This window comes from Panthera leo, chromosome B3, assembly GCF_018350215.1.
Source record: "Panthera leo isolate Ple1 chromosome B3, P.leo_Ple1_pat1.1, whole genome shotgun sequence".
Lineage (NCBI taxonomy): Eukaryota > Metazoa > Chordata > Mammalia > Carnivora > Felidae > Panthera > Panthera leo.
The window spans coordinates 61,274,508-61,297,046 of record NC_056684.1 but is presented as its reverse complement, the minus strand read 5'-3'; the positions used below and the strand labels follow the sequence as shown (position 1 = coordinate 61,297,046).

Here is a 22,539-nt window from a genome sequence, read left to right as displayed (position 1 = left end):
GCTTGTTCTCTCTCAAATAAACTTAATAAAATTAAAAATAGCTTGCTTGCTTTCTAAACTTCTTTATTTTTCCATTTACTTATAAAGTTATAGATTTATGGATGTATATAATTAGTATATATGTGTATAGTTTCTTTATTTTCCATGTTGTTTGTCTTAGTTTACAGAACTTAAAATTTTTAATGCAGTCAAATCTGTATTTTCTTTGTTTCTAAGCTTAGAAAATGGTTCTACCTTCTTCTTCCTGCCCAGAGATTTGATAAATATTCACTTTTGTTTTCTTTTAGCTTTCTCCTCAAAGAATGAAAGGGTGTGTTAAGACCATAGAGTTTAGGAAATCATAGGCTTATAGTTAGAAACTGAGGGCATGGAAGTGGCAGAGATTGTTCAGGGGGAGTGTTTAGCCAAAGAGAAAAGGCTGGGACCATGGGGAGGGCCTCAGAAGAGAACCAACAGGTAGGTAATTTGCAAATGATGTTAAAAAGGAAGTCAGTGGTAGGAAAATGAGAGAGGGACATAGCAAGAGTCCAGGAGTGATGCAAGTTTTAGGAGGAGTAGAGTGATCAGTAGTGTCATTTAGCTTAGGACAAAGATTGAACACCTAAGGATAATAACTGAAAAGCGGTTATTGGATGTGGCCACTAGAAAATCACTGGTGACCTTTAATAAGGAATATTTTAGTGAAGAGATGAAAATGCAGTACAACTCTTAAGGGTTTGGTAGGGAAAGAGATTGGGTCACACCTTATGGGATAGGAAGAGTTGAGGATTTTTTTTTTTTTTTTTTTTTTTTTTTTTTTTTTAAGGGGAAGAGTTGAACATATGTATAGAATGTGGAGATGTAGTTACAGGATAGGGAGATATTGTGGTTTGGAAAAAGGAGTTAGTTGATTCTGTGAGCAGTTGAGGGTTCTAGGCTTAAGGATCTGGTAGGGAACTAGTTTTAGAAAGGAGAGATACCTTTTCCTTTAAGATGGATAGGGTGGAGATAAGTGGCTGAGGACATAGGACTAGGAGAGAGAAAATTTGGAGGTGATTATGCCTGATTGCCACTTTTTAGCTATGTGATTTATAATCAATGAACAACTTAGGTTTTAGTTTTCTTATTGTAAAAGAATATTAATGCTTGCCTTGACTGTTTTATAGAGAATGTGAGTTAAAAATGAAGAAAGTATATGTTAAAATGCTTTAGAAACTTAAAATGCTATACAAAACTATGGCTTATTGTTAGTAAAGTGTTTTGAGAAAGGCATTTGCTTTTTCAAAGAGTATATAAAGCTTACTAAATCAAAATGTTTGAAACAGCAAGAAGGTGCTGAGGATTCTGGTGTTGTAGGACCAAAATGTGAGAGTCTTAGGCCTCTCAGTCTTTGTCTTCTATCTGGAAAGGTTTCTTTGCAAGTCAGGAACATGTTTTAATAAGAACTGCTGCTGCTATTAGCACTTGAAATCATTTAAAATGTTGATGGTGGGAATAATTCGTGGAAAATGTGTGGGAAGAAGTCTACCTAGAAACAACACAAAGTGAATTTTTCAATGGTTTAAGTTTGGGATGAAAAGGCAGAAATTCTGAATTTTCATGTGTGTCTTCTGCTTGTTCACTTCTAAAAATGTTTGAAAAAACTTTTGAAAAAACCTGAACTTCAAGTTTTTATGAAGTCTTAAAAGATTTGGTGCCTCAGATTTATTTGTGCTTAGCTTTTTTCCACCATTTTTCTGTGCCACCATAATGATGCACATGAATGTCCTGGCAGATGCTTTTAACAGTGTTAATTAACAATGCTGAAAAGAGAGGCCAACACCAGGTTCTTATTATGTCAGGCTCCAAAGTCATTTGGTTTCTAATGGTGATGCTGAAGCATGGTTACATTAATGAACTTGAAATCATTGATGATCACAGAGCTGGGAAAATTGTTGTGAACCTCACAGGCAGGTTAAACAAGTGTGGAGAGATCAGCCCCAGATTTGACTTACAACTCAAGGATCTAGAAGATGGCAGAATACTCTCCCATTCTGCCAGTTTGGTTTCATTGTACTGACACCCTCAGCTGGCATCATGGACCATGAAGAAGCAAGACAAAAACACACAGGAGGGAAAATCCTGGGATTCTTTTTCTAAAGATGTAATACATACGTGCAAATAAAATGCCTCAATGGGGAAAAAAACTTTTGAAAAAACTTCAAGTTTTTATGAACTCTTAAGAATCTGGTGCCTCATGGCGCCTGGGTGGCTCAGTCAGTTAAGCATCCGACTTTGGCTCAGGTTATGATCTCATGGTTGGTGAGTCCGAGCCCCGCGTAGGCCCAGAGCCTAGAACCTGCTTCGGATTCTGTGTCTCCCTCTGTCTCTCCCCCTCCCCTGCTCTCACTCTGTCTCTCTCTCAAAAATAAATAAACATTACGGGCGCCTGGGTGGCTCGGTCGGTTAAGTGTCCGACTTTGGCTCAGGTCATGATCTCTCATGCGTGTGAGTTTGAAACCCGCGTTGGGCTCTATGCTGACAGAGCCTGGAACCTGCTTCGGATTCCGTGTTTTCATCTTTCTCTGCCCCTACCCCGCTCACGCTCGCTCTCTCTTAAAAATAAATAAACATTAAAAACAAATTTAAAAACGAGAAAAATAAAGACAGGAAAAATGTTAATTTGACCTGATGATTATGAAGTTGTGGTGACCTGGGGTGCCTGGGTGGCTCAGTTGGTTAAACATCTGACTTCAGCTCAGGTCATGATCTCTCTGTCTGTGAGTTTGAGCCCCTCAGTCAATGAGGAGTTATGACTAAAGGATCAGAAGATACTAGTGATGAGGAGAGGATATATCTGGAACATGGGGTCCCATGGGGGAACCATAAAGGAGGGGAACATGGGGACCATAAAGGAGGATGATCATGATCTGGAAGCTGCAGTAGAGAGGCAAGTGAGTGCCAATCACTGCTGGCTCTGTGGGGGTATGGACTGCAGTAAAGAGAGAGCTGTGAGAAAATCTTGATGGTAGAGCCAGGTTTAAGTGAAGGTAAATAAGTAGAAGGAACATTGTTCAAAAAGGTTGAGGGAGTCTGGGATTTGGTAACAAGAGAATGATTATTTTCTTGGGCATAATGGAAAAGATTTGGGCAAGTGATATTATGGAAGGAACCAGGGCTGAGGATATTTAGACAAGAAAGGTAGATCACGGTGGGGATATTACTGCCTTTGCATGTTGGAAGTTTTTGATTGGGCTCACTTGTCTGAACTTTGACACAAATTATTTTGATACCGAAACTGGTTTAAAATATGTGACTTGATCGCATAGAGGTGATAAAGGCTTTTATAAAGTTAATGGTAAGGGTAACAAAGGCCATATTCTGGGTGAGAGATTTCATATCCTCAACAGAGTTGAAGTCCCTCGTTAGGTAAAGGCTCCCAGGAAGAATGTGGTCAAGGGCTGGTTGTGTCCAAGGATTCCCAAGATGCTTGTAGAAGGGTTATAAGCCCATGCTGGGATGGATGTCGTGACAAGGATCATTTTAGAATAGAGTGATTGTCAGTTTAAAATTGAATGGCTTGTGTATGTAAACTGGAAGCAAATGGAAATGAATAACTATGGTTTTAGGATGTTGGGATATGGGTTAATTTTAAAATTTAATTTAGTATATATATATTTTTTGGTGCTGTGACTCGGATTGATTTAAAAATAATTTTTTTTTTAATGTTTTTGAGAGACAGAGACAGCGTGAGCAGGGGAGGAGCAGAGAGTGAGAGGGAGACACAGAATCTGAAGCAGGCTTCAGCTGTCAGCACAGAGCCTGACACGGGGCTTGAACTCACAAGCTGTGAGATCATGACCTGAACTGAAGTCAGATGCTTAACTGACTGAGCCACCCAGGTGCCCCTACTTTTTTATTTTAAAATGTGCTAGAATTTTTGAAAAAAATTAAAATTAAAGAGAAATGAATATGGATTTTTGGAGAGTTTTTTAATTAAAATTTTTTTTTAATGTTTATTATTTTTGAGAGGAGAGCACGCGTGTGTGAGTGGGGAAGGGGCAGAGAGAGAGAGAGGGAAACACAGAATCTGAAGCAGGCTTCAGGTTCTGCGCTGTGAGCACAGAGCCTGATGAGGGGCTTGATCCCACGAACTGTGAGATCATGACCTGAGCCTAAGTCAGATGCTCAACCGACTGAGCCACCCAGGTGCCCCAGGAGAGTTTCTTTATGAATTATGAATCTTGGTTGCAAGTGACCAAAAACCCAAACCAAATTGGCTTGAAAAGAGAATACTTTGTCTTAGGTTACTGAAAAGTCTAGGGAAAGCACTGACTTCAGGTATGGCTTTTGTAGTTTAGATGATGTTGATGATGTTACCAGGACCTAGTCTCTTTCCTTTTCTGAATTCAGATCTGCTCTCCACTATGTGTTGATTTGATCTTTAGGTTTCATATAGCAGTAAGGTGACTAAAATAGCTCTAGTTGTTGTCTTTCCAGTTCTGGTGTAGTAGAAAGAACTTCTCTTCGTCCAATAACTCAAAAGTCCCATGCTTGACTGTCATTGACAAGATGAGCCATGTGTCCATCTTTGATCTAGTTATAGCTGGGGGAATGTGATGCCCTGATTTGCCTGTATCTGGGTGACTAGTATTTGTAGGTTTGGATCAGTATCTCTCCTGCTTTGGACCCCTTTATGTACAGAGGAATAGTCTTCTATGTCTGACTTTTCCTCTAGGTCTAGATTGCTTCTGTTTTAGAATAATCTGGATATCTGAGATTTTGTTAAGTTAGTATTTCTACAACAAATGCAGTCATTACTGAGCTTTGTTAAAGACACAGTTGCAGGTACTTTTGGCAGTTCCTTAGATGAATAAACCTAGTTTTTGTTTTCAAGAAAGTGACGGGTTATTGGTGTATGTTATGCTTCTTTCCATCACAGGTGACAAAGAGATATTTGGATTTCTTTAAGAACTGGATGTTCATTTCACACATCCACATGGTAAAAGGGAGCCTGGAATGCCATAATTAATCCAGGATAAACAGTTTGGATCCACACCTCAGACAGACTGGAATATATGTAGTTAAGGAACTGGAGGAATCCGTTGAAGCTATAGAGAATATATTTTCTTATAGCCTTTTCAGCATGTGAATTTGTCATTTTTCCCCTGCATTAGAGTTTCCTTTCCTCTACTCTCCTCCCTTACCCTCCCCCTCCTCCCCTCTCCCTCTCCTCTACCCCTTCCTCTCCACTCCTCTCTTTCCTGTCCCCTCTCCACGCAACATGGGCTTGAACTCAGGACCCTGAGATCGGGAATTGCATGCTCTGCCATCTGAATCAGCCAGGCGCTCCTCTATTAGGTTTTCTTAATGTCTCTTTTGGTCTCTGGTTATACCATTCCTGTTTCATTCATCCCCTGACTTCATCCTTTTCTTTGTATATGCTTTTCCTTACCTTGTGTCATCTCATGTATGCTTTCTGTTAGGTCCTTTTCTCTGGAAATGGCTCAGATTCTCTTCTTGATTCCTACCTATGCAAGTCCCTCCTACTGCTTCCCATTCAGTTGAGAGAGAGAGAGAGAGAGAGAGAGAGAGAGTGCATTTGCATCTAAGAGAATCTGTCTGTCATATCTGTTGGGCTAAGCTCTTAGCAAGCTCTTTCCTCCTAGGCTGATGGCCATTCTGCAGGATTGGTAACCTTTTGGGTCAGGTGCATGCCTGTGTGCCAGGGTTGTGTGGAATTTATATGGAGATTAGGAGATAACAGGAAATAAGAGGCCACAATACAGCTCCTTAACTTGCAGGGGGCTGTTGGTGGAGCTTTTACCTTAAGGGGGAGCTGTGATTTTGTTGATCAATCTGGCAAGAACTAGATTATTTCGAAGAAGGCCATTGTTTATGTCAGCAAGGGCATCCAGATAGGCTCCATGAAAGCACTAGACTTCTAAGAATGAGAAGATTTCTGTAGGAGGAGATTAGGGAGAATGATGTTGATAGACTATGAAGACAGGGAGAAGATGCTATAGTAGTGGAAATTGTAACTGCAAAATGTTCAGGTAAAGTATAGGCCATACAAGAAAGAAAGATGAATCCAGAATATTGAGGTCTTGTTTATGCTGAAGCTAAGGAGTGTAGGTGCAACCTGGAGGTCATTGTTTAATTGTCTTGAAGTTCTCACTAACCTTAAAATCACTATGAGAATTTACAAATGAATAAAGTTCAGTCTAGAGAAGTGTTGTAATTCATTTCTTGCAGTTAAGATGGTATGACATTTGAATTTGAATTTTGTGACATTAGTATTCTGTTGTTAAATATTTATTTATAAAACTTCTGTGATTTAAAAAAGTTTTGATACAATTCACATACCAAAAAGTTAACCAATTTAAAGTACACAGCCAGTGGTTTTTAGGTGTATTCACAGTTGTGTACCCATTCTCACAGTCAATTTTAGAACATTGTCATAACCTCAAAAAGAAGCCTTATTCCCATTAGCAGTTACTTTCTATTTCCCCCAATGTTCCCAGCCCTGGGCAACTACTTTTCTACTTTGTATCTGTATAGGTTCATACAATGTGAGGTCCTTTGTGATTGAGTTTCATGTATCATAATGTTTTCATGTATTACCAAACATATATATGTATGTGTGTGTATATATATTCAAAATATAACCATATGTATGTGTGTGTGTGTGTGTATATATATATATATATATATATATATACACACACACACACATACATATATATATATGTATACATATATATGTATGTGTGTGTGTATATACACATACACATATGGTTATATTTTGAATTTCATTAATAAAAAATTTGTGGAAATTTGTTTTTTCTCCTGTTATATAAGTACGTACATAATACCCTATTTTGCCTTTTGCTTCACAAAGCCTAAAATATTTATTATCTGGTCCTCTACAGAAGAAGTTTGGAGCCCTTGAGTTAAAGCATTATCATTAACTGATAGCTATACAATGTTGGACATCAATGAACTTTTCTAGGTCTTTGTTTCCACATTTATAAAAAAAAGAGGGATTGAAGAAAATCTATATGGTATACCTTCCAAATCTAATATTCCAATAATAATAGTACCTTCTGTATTTACTTCATATGATAATATTTTGAATGAGAGCTTAGGCCAGTTTATAAAGTATAAAGAAATGTTCTACTACCCAAAATATGAAGAAATACTTTATTAATACTTGATCACAGAAGATGAAGTGGTTCTGAGACACCTGGCTATACACATGCAGAGGAATGAAGTTGGACCCCTACCTCATACCATATACAAAAATTAATTTAAAACAGAACAGTGATCTAGGGGCACCTGGCTGGCTCAGTCGGTGGAGCATGAGCCTCTTGATCTTGGGGTTGTGAGTTTGAGCCCCATGCTGAGTGTAGAGATTACTTAAAATCTTCAAAACATATATAATCTAAGCATAAGCATTAAAATTATAAAACTTTTAGAACAGGGAAAATCTTCATGACCTTCGGTTTTGGACCCTATTAAGATACTGAAAAGACAGTCCACAAAATGGGAGAAGATATCTGCAAATCATGTATCTCATAGTGGTTTAATATCCAGAATATATAAAGAATTCTTACAGCTCAACAACAACCAAAAAAGCCAATTCAAAAATCGGGAAAGGATTTGAATAGACATTTCACCAAAGCAGATATACAAATGATCAATAAAAGCAAATGGAAATATGCTCAAAGTCATCAATGATTAGGGAAGTGCAAATCAAAACCCTAATAAGATACCACTTCACTCACACTAACATGGCCATAATCAAAAAGACAGCTACTAACAAGTATATATAAGTATTATCATATGGTATTTGTCTATCTGATTAAAGTAATGTGCTGAAGTTTATCCATGTTATTGCAAATAGCAGGATTTCTTTTTTTTAATGGCTGAATAGTATTCATACACACAAGTATATAGTCTACACACACACACCCAAGTATGTATCACATTTTCTTTATCCATTCATCTGTTGATGAACACTTGGGTGGTTCCCTATCATGTATATTATAAATAATGCTGCAGTGAACATGGGGTGCAGATGCATACCTAGAAATGTATATGTATATGGAAATGGAATTAAAGAATCATATGGTAGTTCTGTTTTCAGTTTAAGGAACCTCCATACTGTTATCCATAGTAGCTGTGTCAATTTGTAGTCCCGCTGGTAGTGCACGAGGGTTCCTTTTTCTCCACGTTTTTGGTGGCATTTGTTATCTCTTGTCTTTGTGATGATAATCATTCTAACAGATGTGTGGCATGGGAATGGACATCTTGCATATTATTTTAACTTGACAGCATGGTATATGTATATAGTTTGACATTACTTGTGATTCAAATCATGTTAATTTTCATTGAAAGGACTTTGTTGCGGTATAAGTTTTGCAGGTAATCACTTTTGATATTAGGTTGAATTTATTGAGAAACATTATCAAGTCTGTAGGAAAAGTTAATTTTTTTAAATGACTTTGAGAAGAGCTGCATTTTTAATTTTTTGTAATGTGTATTTATTTTTGAAGGAGAGAGAGACAGCATGAGCAGGGGAGGGGTAGAGAGAGGGAGACACAGAATTCAAAACGGGCTCCAGGCTCTGAGCTGTCAGCATAGACCCTGATGCAGGGTTCAAACTCATGAATCATGAGATCATGACCTGAGCCAAAGTTCGATGCTTAACCGACTGAGCCACCCAAGTGCCCCAGGAAAAGTTAATTTTTTTTTTAAATTTTTTTAACGTTTATTTATTTATTTTTTTTAATTTTTTTAATGTTTATTTATTTTTGAGACAGAGAGAGACAGAGCATGAATGGGTGAGGGGCAGAGAGAGAGGGAGACACAGAATCGGAAGCAGGCTCCAGGCTCTGAGCCATCAGCCCAGAGCCTGACGCGGGGCTCGAACTCACGAACCGTGAGATCGTGACCTGAGCTGAAGTCGGACGCTCAACCGACTGAGCCACCCAGGCGCCCAACGTTTATTTATTTTTGAGACAGAGAGAGCATGAACGGAGGAGGGTCAGAGAGAGAGGGAGACACAGAATCTGAAACAGGCTCCAGGCTCTGAGCCGTCAGCACAGAGCCCGACGCGGGGCTCGAACTCACATACTGCGAGATCGTGACCTGAGCCGAAGTCAGATGCTTAACCGACTGAGCCACCCAGGCGCCCCGAAAAGTTAATATTTAAAGCTGTTTTGGTGTTCAGTAATAGTAATTAAGGGTAGTTCTTCTCATTCAGAAAAATTTCAGCTAGAAAAAATTGCAGTAAAGCTTTACCACTGCTAAGCCTGCCAACTTCTTAATGGTAAGGCAATTGGGATATTCATCTTCTATTTCTGACAAAAATTCATGGAATAAAGGACAGTTAAGTCCATGAGAACAAAGTTAACTGTTTTCCTCACCAGCGTTAACTATTGATACTACTGGTTGAGTAACACGTGATAGGTGTTTTCTGCAGACTGTTTTCTGGTGAATATTGCAGTGAATAACTGTAGACTTTAAACGCCCTAAATTTTCATGAGCTTTGTAAATTTGTCCAGTTAAGACTTTTCTCTGCCCACATGTATTTTTACCACCATCAGTTGTAATTCATCTTAGCTGATTCTACTTCAGGTTGTACTGAATTAGTGTTGTCCCAGAATCTTTGAAAATATTCTTGCCTATTGTTCCATGCAGATTTTTCATACAAGCTAATTGTAATTACTTAATTACTTCAATTAATTACTGTATTAACATCTCAAATAAATGATAATAACTGAGAAGTATTGGTAACTTCTGTTGATTCATCAAGAACCAAGGTAACACTCAAAATCATTTGCCTTGAGATAGTGTGATTACTTATTTATTTATTTATAAATTACTATAAATAAATAATCAATCTCTACACCCAGTGTGGGGCTTGAACTCACAATCCTAAGATCAAGAGTTGGATGCTTTACTGACTGAGCCAGCCAGGTGCCCTGTTTCTTAACCTATAGAATTTTTTTTTAATCTTTTTTTTTTACGTTTTAACTTATTTTTGACAGAGAGCGAGCAAGCGCGAGCTGGGGAGGGGCAGAGAGAGAAGGAGACACAGAATCCGAAGCAGGCTCCAGGCTCCGAGCTGTCAATACAGAGCCCGATGTGGGGCTCAAACCCATGAACCATGAGATCATGACCTGGGCCACAGTTGGACGCCTAACCGACTGAGCCACCCAGGCGCCCCTAGAGTATATATACATTTTTTTTACTGACACAGCTATCACTGTCTTCAACTCTTAGAGCTATTATTCTTGCCAAAAGGCTTGTAATCTTAAATAAATTTATTTTTATAGATGCATTTCTTTGGCTGCTATAAACATGATTTAATTAACTCACTGTTGATATAAGATGCTTTCCTTGTTTGGCTAACAAATGAGCCACTCAGAAGTTTACTTTGATTGCATCTTCATTTTTATTTTTGTGAAGAAATTCAGCTGTGATGAGATCTACTATTTAAATTTTCTAATTTTTCTGACTGTGTTTTCCTGTGAGTTGGAAATATTGTGCTGAGTGCTTAGTCTGGTAATGTTGATGTAGATAGATTATATTCTCAGCACAGCTGTGGCGGCATTGCATGATAAACAATGCTTTGCTATCTAATTTGATAATAAAATTATCTGTACTTCATTGTATTATGATATTTGAAGCTCACTTTTTATCTTGTTTTGACATGAAGGGTATGCTCTAGTAATGAAAAAATGGGGGCGCCTGGGTGGCTCAGTTGGTTGAGCGTCCTACTCATGATTTCTGCCTGGGTAATGATCTCATGGTTAATGGGTTCAAGCCCAGTGTTGAGCTCTGTGCTGACAGTGTGGAGCCTGTTTGGGATTTCTCTTTCTCCCTCTTTCTCTTTTCCTCCCCCCTGCTCATGCGCATGAGCATGTGCTCTCTCTCTTGAGCAAGCTCTGTCTGTAAATAAACATTAAAAAAAAATGTATGGGGGCGCCTGGGTGCCTCAGTCGGTTGAGCGTCTGACTTCGGCTCAGGTCATGATCTCGGGGTCTGTGAGTTTGAGCCCCGCGTTGGGCTCTCTGCTGACAGCTCAGAGCCTGGAGCCAGCTTCAGATTCTCTGTCTCTCTTTCTCTCTGCCCCTCCACCGCTCATGCTGTGTGTGTGTGTGTCTCTCTCTGTCAAAAGTAAATAAACATTAAAAAAAAATGTATGGCAGTAAGTATAGTGCTTGGGAAGCTTTCAAGTTATAACTTCATCACTGTTATTTCTAGTAGTGTTCTGAGCAGCAGCACAAAACCATTTGAATGCCATATATGGTTTTGTAAATACAGAAGTTTGCCCTTGTAAAAGCAGCAAAGACAATATGTAAATAAATAAATGTGGCAATGTTTTAATAAAACTTTATTTATGGACACTTAAAATTGAATTATGGGGCACCTATGTGGGTCAGTTAGTTAAGTGTCTGATTTCTGCTAAGGTCATGATCTCACAGTTCGTGAGTTCAAACCCCACATCGGGCTCTGTGCTGACAGCTCAGAACCTGGAGCCTGCTTCCGATTCTGTGTCTCTCTCTCTCTGCCCCTCCCCTGCTGGACTGTATCTCTCAAAAATAAATAAACATTAAAAATTTTTTTAAGTAAAAAAAATTGAATTATAAGTCACATTATGAAACATTCTTTTGATTTCTTTACAACCATTTAAAAATGTAAGAACATTCTTAGCTCATAGACTGAACAAAAACAGGTTCTTGTTGGCCTGTGGGCTGTAACAGTTTGCCAACTTCTCCCTTAACCCAAAAGAATAAGTTTAATGGGAGGAAAATCATGCTGATGGAGTTAGGTCTCTGAGAGAAATAAAGCATTCTTATCTTATTGACAATCTTTAAATCATACCATTTCAACTGGTTTATGTCAGGATTGATATCTCCTTAGAAGAGAAAAAAGAAAAGACAAAGAGATTAATAAGAGTTTATGTAGTTTAGTTTTTACTTATTTAAGAAAAGACTTGTACAATTTTGTGTTCTTAAATTTTAATTTTTAATTTTATTTTATTATTTTTTTAATGTTTAGTTTTGAGAGAGAGAGAGCGTGCAAGCTGGACAGGGGCAGAGACAGGGAGACACAGAATCCAAAGCAGGTTCCAGGCTCTGAGTTGTCAGCAGGGAGCCCAATACGGGGTTCAAACCCACAAACTGGGAGATCATGACCTGAGCCAAAGTCATATACTTAACCCTGTGCCACCCAGGTGCCTCTGTGTTGTTTTTTTTAATGTTTATTAATTTTTTAGAGCGGGGAAGAGAGATAGCAAGTCAGGGAGGGGCAGAGAGAGAGGGAGACAGAGGATCCAAAGCAGGCTCCTCACTGACAGCAGCGAGCCCGATGTGGGGCTGGAACTCACGAACCACGAGATTATGACTTGAACCAAAGTTGGCTTCTTTACTGACTGAGCCACCCCGGGTGCCCCACAATTTTGTGTTTTTTGTTCTCTTCACCTCTTAGATTTCTGAGTTTCTAATCATAGGCTTTTTTATGTGAAAATATTATACAAATAGGAATTTTCTTTCCCCATAAGAAAAATGTTTTAAGATTTTTGACTTACTAGTAAATGTAGAATAAATTTAAAAAATGGGATGTACTTATCTTAGTTTTATTTGTAATTTAAATTTTGACTGATTTTGCACAAGATAGAAAATGAGTAAGTCTTTATATTTGTAACTTACAGTTTCTACAATTCTTAACAAATTATGAGGTTGTAGAAACTTCAATAGAGTGGTATGAAATTGTAAGTAGATGGAGTTTATCCCCAGGGATGATTTAGGAAAACTAGGTATACTCTTATTATAGGTATCGTACAAAATCCTTTATGAGGATTGGGTGAAAACCAAATAATACTTTGTTCCCTCTTATTGTGTGCAAGTGTGTGGTAGTGATTGTTCATTCTTTTAAAAAAAAATTTTTTTTTTAAACGTTTATTTATTTTTGAGACAGAGAGAGACAGAACATGAATGTGGGAGGGTCAGAGAGAGGGAGACACAGAATCTGAAACAGGCTCCGGGCTCTGAGCTGTCAGCACAGGGGCCCGATGCAGGGCTCGAACTCACGGACCGCGAGATCGTGACCTGAGCCGAAGTCGGCGCTCAACCGACTGAGCCACCCAGGCGCCCCTGTTCATTCTTTTCAAAAAAAATTTTTTTAATGTTTTTATTTTTGAGAGAGAGAGAGCGCGCATGCGCGCTTGAGCATGAGTTGGGGAGGGGCAGAGAGAGAGGGAGACACAGGATTGGAAGCAGGCTCCAGGCACCGAACTGTCAGCACAGAGCCTGATGCAGGGCTCAAACTCCCAAACCATGAGATCATGACCTGAGCTGAAGTTGGACACTCAACCCACTGAACCACCCAGGCACCCTTTTTAAAAAATTCTTTTAATGTTTATTCATTTTTGAGAGACAGAGACAGAGCACGATCGGGGGAGGGGCACAGAGAGAAAGGGAGACATAGGCTCCAGACTCTGAGCTGTCAGCACAGAACGTGATGCAGGGCTCAAACTCAGGAACTGCAAGATCATGACCTGAGCCAAAGCCAGGTGCTTAACCTACTGAGCCACCCAAGTGCCCTAGTTGTTCATTCTTTATTGTTAATTTTTAAAAACGTATTTTTGATAGACTATTACTAGCTTCACTGTTAGAGGTGCATTAGATTAATCAACGCCTTGGAAAGATAAGAATCAGTACAAATGTGAGTTTATGTTTTGATGAAGTTAGCTGTATAAATGAAAGTGATTTTTGATTATTTTATTGATTTTTTTGGTAATAAACTTAGCAATTATATGGATTTCCTATTTTCTTGATTTTCTTAAAAGATATTTTATCTAAATTAAAAAACAAATTTTTAATGTTTATTTTTGAGACAGAGAGAGAGCATGAGCTGGGGAGGGGGATAGAGAGGGAGACACAGAATCTGAAGCAGGTTCCAGGCTCTGAGCTGTCAGCACAGAGCCCAATGTGAGGCTCGAACTCATCAACCACAAAATCATGCTCTGAGCTGAATCGGACCCTCAACTGACTGAGCCACCCAGGTGCCCCTTATCTAAATTTTTAGTATTTTATGTTTTTATTTATTTAGTGCTCTTTATTCATAAAGAATATTTATTGCTGAAAGATGAGGCGCCCTGCTGGTTTGATTGGTGGAGCATATGACTCTTGGTCTTGGGGTTGTAAGTTCACACCCTAAATTGGGCATAGAGTTAACTTAAAAAAATAAAATCTTTTTTTTTTAAAGAATATTTATTGCTGATAGAACTTTAAGATTATATCTAATTCGTGGAAGTTTAGCAACTGAATTATTACAGGGTCCTGGTTTTTCACCAGTTGGAATTACTTTGTAAATAACTATTTCTGAAGAATTTTATATACAGGATGTTTTCTGGATAGTTTATTGTTAATGGCTTTAAACCTTTGTGAATAAAACCTTTTTCCCCCCCAATTGTGCCTGTCTATTGTTAATTTTTTTTCATCATGATAAGTGTACTCTGTAATCCCATTTCCTATTTCCCCATACCCCCATCCACCTCCCCTCTGTTTAACCATCCATTTGTTCTCTATAGTTAAGAGTCTCTTTCTTAGTTTGTGTCTCTTTTTTTTTTTGCCCTTTGCTTGTTTGCTGTGTTTCTTAAATTTCACATATGAGTGTGTTCATGGGGCATTTGTCTTTCTCTGACTTCTTTTGCTCAGCATTACACTCTCTATCTCTGTTCATGTTGTTGCCAATGCCAAAGTTTAATTCTTTTTTATGGCTGAATAATATTCCATTACTATACATACCACATTTTTATCCACTCCTCCCTTGATAGATGCTTGGGCTCCTTCCATAGTTTGCCCATTGTAAATAACGCCGCAATAAACATAAGGGTGCCTGTATTCATATGAATTAGTGTTTGTATATTCTTTGGGTAAATACACCCATTAGTGAGATTACTGGATCATAGGGTAGTTCTCTTTTTAATTTTTTGAGGAAACTCCATATTATTTTCCACAATGGCCACACCAATTTGCATTCCCACCAATAGTGCAATAGTTCCTTTTTCCCCACATTGTCTTCAACACTTGTGGTTTCTTGTGTTTTTTGATTTTAGCCATTCTGACAGGTATGAGGTGATATCTCACTGTAATTTGAATTTGCATTTCCTTGATGATGAGTGATATTGAGCATCTTTTCATGTGTCTGTTAGCAATCTATATATTAAAAGACTTTTTTGGGGGGAGAGATCAAACCATTTTATTGAGGGGCTTTGGGAAAAGTTCGAAGGGGAAGAGGACAGTGACGTTCGATGTCCTCTGCCTGGCTGGCATCTTTCCAGCTATCTATTTAGAGAGTGTGTATAAGTGGAGGAGGGGGAGACAGAGAGAGAGCGAGAGCGAGAGCGAGCCTGATGCTGGGCTTGATCCCATGACCCTGGGATCATGACCTGAGCCCAAATCAAGAGTCAGATGCTCAACCAAGTGAGCTACCCAGGAACCCCAAGACATTTTAAGTTTAAGTGGAGAATGGAGAAAACAACTTTAATTTTCAGGATGAATTTAAAAGACTTAAATTTAGGGTTCTGTGACAATTTTTATAAATTGTTATATATAATTGTCTTGGTTATTGTAGAAAAATATTTAAATATATGTACATCATATGATGCAAGTAAAAGACACAGTTGTTGCTCTGTACATCAACTTAGAGTGGTGATTTTTTTAAAAACTTATTTTTTGATAGAATAAGCAGGGGTGGGGCAGAGAGAGGGGGAGAGAGAATCCCAAGCAGGCTGCACACTGTCAGTACAGAGCCTGATGGGGGGCTCAAACTCAAGAACTGTGAGATCATGACCTGAGCAGAAATCAAGAGTTGGACGCTTAACCTACTGAGCCACCCAGGCTGCCCTGGAGTAGTGAGTTTTGAAGACTCTTAACTTTCTTTTCTTTTTTCTTTTTTTTTTAAATGTTTGTTTATTTTTGAGAGACTACAAGTGGGAAGGGGCAGAGAGAAGGGGACAGAGGATACGAAGCAGGCTCTGTGCTGACAGCAGCGAGTCTGATGTGGGGCTGGAAGTCACGAACTGTGAGATCATGACCTTAGCCAAAGTCTGATGCTCAACCAACTGAGCCACCCAGCACCCCTAGAGTGGTGATTTTTGACGAATCTTGACTTTTCAATCTGTTGTGCTAAGTTTTCTAGTGCAAAATCTTTCTTGAGACTAATCCTTTTTTTTTTTTTTTTGTATTTATTTTTGTGAGAGTACAATGGGGAGGGGGCAGGGGAGGGGACAGAGAATCTTAAGCCTGCTCTGTGCTGACAGGCTGATAGCAGTGAGACTGATGTGGGGCTTGAACTCACAAACCATGAGATCACCACCTGAGACTCACCCCACTGAGCCATCCAGGTGCCCCTTAGACTGATCTTTTTAAAAGTTTATTTTATGTAGTTGCTTTAAAAATACAATACGTGACTAATATTTTTAAAGTTATAAGTTAATTTGTTAAGAATTAAACAAGGGCACTTGGGTGGCTCAGTCAGTTAAATGTCTGATTTCATTCAGCTCAGGTCATGATCTTGTGGTCTGTGGGTTCGAGCCCCTCATTGGGTTCTGTGCTGACAGCTCGGAGCTTGGAGCCTGCTTCAGATTCTCTCTGACCCCCCCCCCCCCCCCCGCACTTGTGCTCTGTCTCTCTCTAAAATAAACATTAAAAAAATTTTTTTTTTAAAGAATTAAACAATGGATGGAGTACCTGGGTGGCACAGTTAAGTGACTGATTCTTGAATTTGGCTTAGGTCATGATCCCAGGATTGTGGGATTGAGCCCACGTGGGGTCCGTGCTGAGGGTGCAGCCTGCTTAAGATTCTCTCTCTTAAAAAAACAAACAAACAAAAATTAAACAATGGCTAACAGTTATTGGGGGCATCTAGCTGGCTTCGTCAGTAGATTATGCAACTCTTGATTTTGGTTGCCTTGTGTTGGGTATAGAAATTACTAAAAAATAAATAAACTTAAAAAAAGCAACAATGGCTAAGTTATAGAATGAATGTTCTGTGTGGCACACGTACCTTACTCTCTGCTTTAAATTGATTTACACTTGGGGCGCCTGGGTGGCTCAGTCAGTTAAGCGGCCAACTTCAGCTCAGGTCATGATCTCGCGGTCTGTGAGTTCGAGCCCCACGTCGGGCTCTGTGCTGACAGCTCAGAGCCTGGAGCCTGTTTCGGATTCTGTGTCTCCCTCTCTCTGACCCTCCCCTGTTCATGCTCTGTCTCTCTCTGTCTCAAAAATAAAATAAACGTTAAAAAAAATTAAAAAAAAAATTGATTTACACTTTATTTAATCCTCTTAATAGGTCTTTGATGTAGGAACTGTTGTGTTATTTCCATTTTAAATATGATAAAACTGGGCACCTGGCTGGCTCAGTGAGAAGAACATGCAACTCTTGATCTCAGGGTTGTAGGTTTGAGCCCCACGTTGGGTATAGAAATTACTTAAAATCCTTAAATAGTTTTTTTTAATGTTTATTTATTTTTTGAGAGAGAGAGACAGAGAGTGTGAGTGAGGGAGGGGCAGAAAGAGAAGGAGACAGAATCCGAAGCAGGCTCCAGGCTCTGAGCTGTCAGCACAGAGCCTGATGTGGGGCTCGAACTCAAGAACAACAAGATCATGACCTCAGCTGAAGTTGGATGCCTAACTGACTGAGCCAGCCAGGCACGCCTAAGTAGTTTTTTTTTCAAATGTTTATTTTTGAGAGGATTACTTCCAATCTTTAAAAGAAAATAAAGATGAGAGTTGCGTTGGTGGCTCAATTGGTTGAGTGTCTGATTTTGGCTCAGGTCATGATCACAAGGTTCGTGGGTTCAAACCCCACGTCGGGCTTTGCGCAGACAGCTTCCAGTCTGCTTTGGATTCTGTATCTCCCTCTCTCTGCCCCTCCCCCACTTGCACATGCTCGTGCTTTCTCTCTCTCTCTCAAAAATACACATTAAAACAAAAAGATGCAAAACCGAGGCACCAATAAATTAAGGAATTTGCTTAAGTCACACAATCAGGAGTGGTAGAATTGGGATTCACTGGAAGTCCAGAATCTTTGTTCTTAACCACTTCATGGAACTGCTTTGGTGTGTCTGCTGTTATCCTTCTTTTTAAAGCTTTAATCCCTTAAAATGTGCATTTCAGAAATCCTACTCAGAGAAATACCGTTACTCTTTGGAGTCTTGGTGTTTCTTCTGTTGTTATTGCTCAACCTTATCTGTCTACCCTCCCATCACTTCTCCTCTTTTTCCAGTAGTGAGAATTAGTATAGATCAAGGGTAAATAAAACTAGTGAAATAGGGAAGCCAGGGGTCTATTAGTTTTGGCTCTTGAGGAAAAAAATATAAAAAGTTTTACATATATGTAATTACTGAAAACATTAACTTAAAGATAAATGTCTAATTATCAGAGACACTTCCAAACAACTAACAAGCAGAAACAAAAGGCCAGGACCCTTAAATAACCTACCTTTTATAAACACCAATCTTTTCTCCCCTGTTGTTAGGTGGTGAACATTTTAGCAAGTTAGTGTCATATTGTGTCATTCCAGGTTACTGGAAAATTACTTCAGTAATCTGTGTGTGTACATTGGTTAGGGTTGTATTTTTCACATTGAATCACAAAAAAGTTTGAGAAATACGTATATAGTGTATATAATACCAAATTTATTTTTTTAATTTTCTGAGTTCCGTGCAGACTCTCTTCCTGTACACTTTAGTTCTTTAGGTTTGTTTATCTCATTTGATGAGCTTCAGGTAAAAATATGTTGATGTTCTCCACATTTACTTTTTTGCTAGCCCCTCTTCTCTTTCAGCTCTGGTGGTTCTTAACCGTTTTTGGGGGGAGGTCATACACTCCTTTGAAAATCTTATAAATCTTAATGGACTCGCTCTAGAAGATTGCTACCATACATACATTACACAAAATTCTCACAATTTTGGGAGTTTTGTAAGACATCCTCCCCTAAGATCATTTATGGATTGATTATGGAGGTGAGTGCCACCTCCAGATGAGCTCTCTGAACAATTTAATTTAATATAATTCTTCCAAATACATCAATGATTTCCTAGTCTATATCTTCATATGTGTCTCTCCAGAGCACTAGACCCTGATATCCATTTACTTACTGGTAATCTGGATGTCCTCTTGCATACTCTAATTTGTTCATGGGCTATTTTTATTTACTTATTATTTTTTTTAATGTTTTTTATTCATTTTTGAGACAGAGAGAGAGCGAGACACAGAATCCACAGCAGGCTCCAGGCTCTGAGCTGTCAGCACAGAGCCCGATGCGGGGCTCGAACTCACAGACTGTGATATCATGACCTGAGCTGAAGCCGGACACTTAACCGACTGAGCCACCCAGACGCCCCTCGTTACTTATTTATTATTTTTTTTTTTAATTTTTTTTTTAACGTTTATTTATTTTTGAGACAGAGAGAGACAGAGCATGAATGGGGGAGGGGCAGAGAGAGAGGGAGACACAGAATCAGAAGCAGGCTCCAGGCTCTGAGCCATCAGCCCAGTGCCCGACGCGGGGCTCAAACTCACGGACCGCGAGATTGTGACCGGAGCTGAAGTCGGACGCTCAACCGACTGAGCCACCCAGGCGCCCCTATTTACCTATTTTTTTACTGAAGTTTAGTTGATACACAATGTTACATTAGTTTCAGGTGTACAACCTAGTGATTGGACAAGTTTATACATTATGCTCTGCTCACCACAAGTGAGCACCAACAGTAGTCATAGAATTCTATTATAATACCATTGAGTATATATTGTATGCCATACCTTTTATTCTGGTGACTGATTCCATAACAGTAAGGAACAGTTATTCTATAACTGCAAACCTGTCTTTCTCACTCTGCACTATTCTAGTTTTATTTATTTTTATTTGAGAGAGAACATGAGCAGGAGAGAGAAAGAGAAAAATCGTAAGCAGTCTCCAATGGAGGGTTCATTGGCATGAACCTGGGATCATGACTTGAGCCCAAATCAAGAGTCAGACACTCAACTGATTGAGCGACCCAGGCCCCCACTACTTTTTATTTTAATCCACGAAACTATGTGTAGTTCCCTTGAACACATTCTTATTCTTTGAGACATTCTTTCCTCCTTAGCTTCTGTGAGGCTACTCTCACCTATTTTTTTCTTATTTCTGTAACATCTTCTCTTCCTCCTCCCTTGATTCTACTTAAAAAAATTTTTTTTTTGTTAATGTTGGGAGCGCCTGGGGGCTCAGTTGGTTAAGTGTTGGACTTCAGCTCAGGTCGTGATCTCAGGGTTTGTGAGTTTGAGCCCCGTGTCGGGCTCTTTGCTGACAGTTCAGAGCCTACAGCCTGCTTCGGATTCTGTGTCTCCCTCTGTCTCTGCCCCTGCCCCGCTTGCTTGCTCGCTCTCTCTCTCAAAAATAAACATTAAACATAAACATTAAAAGAAAATGTTTATTTTTGAGAGAGAGAGTGAGCGAGCAGGGGAGGGATAGAGAGAGAGAGAGAGAGTGAGAGTCCAAAGCAGGCTCCACGTCTTGAGCTGTCAGCACAGAGCGGATGATGCGGGGCTCGAACTCACAAACCTTGAGATCATGACCTGAGCCAAAGTCAGATGGGTAACCGATTAAGCCACCCAGGTGCCCCCTCTTTGATTCTGCTTTTACTGCTTATCCTCTAAATGTTTATTTTCCCAGGAATCTGACCTTAACCCTTTGAGCTTTTTTCACTATATACATTTTGGATGAACTTTTCCAAATCCCTGGCTTCACTTACTCCCTAAAACTTTGCATGTAACTAAAGTTCACACCTTTACTATCAAATACCTATTAGACATTTCCACTCAGATCAGTGGTTCCTAAATACTTGGGGGATTACATATCTCTTTAAGAATTGGATTAAAGAGGGGCTTCTGGGTGGCTCATTCAGTTAAGCATCCAACTTCAGCTCAGGTCTTGATCTCTCTGTTCCCCAGTCAAGCCCCATGTCAGGCTCTGTGCTGACAGCTCAGAGTTTGGAGCCTGTTTCAGATTCTGTGTCTCCCTCTCTCTCTGCCCCTCCTGACTTATACTCGGTCTCTCTCTCTCTCTCTAAAATAAATAAACATTAAAAAAATTAAAAAGAATTAGATTAAAGATAGATCTTTCTCCCCAGAGAAGTACACACGTACCCCAAATTTTGCATACCAGTTTGGGATGTTCATATCCCTCGCCAGAGCTCCTTCTTGGACTCTGTAGATATCTGTGGTCTCCTAATTAATTTTTAGAAATGTTTGTTTATTTTTGAGAGAAAGATGAAGTGCAAGCAGGGGAGGAGCAGAGAGAGGGAGATACAGAATTCAAAACAGGCTTCAGGCTCTGAGCTGTCAGTACAGAGTTGGATGTGGGGCTGGAAATCATGAGCCAGGAGATCATGACCTGAGCTGAAGTTGGGCGCATAACAGACTGAGCCACTCACGTGCTCCTGTGGTCTTCTAATTAACTTGTGACCTAAGATGGTCCTAAGCTGCCTTAAATTCAGCATGTCCAACATTGACACAATCATCATTGCCTCTAACTCATTTTATTCTTATCCCTCTCACATATGCCTCTAAATATAATCATTTGGCTTTTAATTATGTACTAATTTATTCATTCTGCAAATATGTGAATGCTTTATATCTAACACAGGGTCTAAGTATATAGTGTTTTTTATTTTTTAATTTTATTTTTTATTTTTAAAAATTTACGTCCAAATTAGCATATAGTGCAACAATGATTTCAGGAGTAGATTCCTTAATGCCCTTTACCCATTTAGCCCATTACCCCCCCACAACCCCTCCAGTAACCCTCAGTTTGTTCTCCATATTTATGAGTCTCTTCTGTTTTGTTCCCCTCCCTGTTTTTACATTATTTTTGTTTCCCTTCTCTTATGTTCATCTGTTTTGTCTCTTAAAGTCCTCATATGAGTGAAGTCATATGATATTTGTCCTTCTCTGACTGACTCATTTTGCTTAGCATAATACCCTCCAGTTCCATCCACGTAGTTGCAAATGGCAAGATTTCATTCTTTTTGATTGCCGAGTAATACTCCATTGTATATATAGACCACATTTTCTTATCCATTCATCCATCAGTGGACATTTGGGCTCTTTCCATACTTTGGCTATTGTTGATAGTGCTGCTATCAACATGGGGGTGCATGTGTCCCTTCGAAACAGCACACCTGTATCCCATGGATAAATGCCTAGTAGTGCAATTGCTGGGTCATAGGGTAGTTGTATTTTTAGTTTTTTTGAGGAACCTCCATACTGTTTTCCAGAGTGGCTGCACCAGCTTATGTTCCCCTGAGTACATAGTGTTGAACAAAACAGACATAATCTGTTTTCTCAAAGCTTACTCTATAGCCTAGTGATTAAAAGCATGAACTTTCGGGGATGCCTGGATGGCTCAGTCGGTTGGGCATACGACTCTTGATTTTGGCTTGCGTTACGATCCCAGGGTCGTGGGATCAAGCCCCGAGTTTGGCTCTGCGCTGAGCATGGAGCCTGCTTGAGATTC

At 39.3% G+C, this 22,539-nt stretch overlaps 1 protein-coding gene and 1 pseudogene across 1 annotated transcript in view; both read left to right on the top strand.

Annotated features, from left to right (window-relative positions):
- The window catches only part of MGA (MAX dimerization protein MGA), a 167,899-nt gene that overhangs the window by 31,374 nt on the left and 113,986 nt on the right, over positions 1 to 22,539 (top strand). The gene's annotated exons all lie outside the window — the stretch shown is intronic.
- LOC122222157 lies at positions 1,729 to 2,202 on the top strand (annotated as a pseudogene).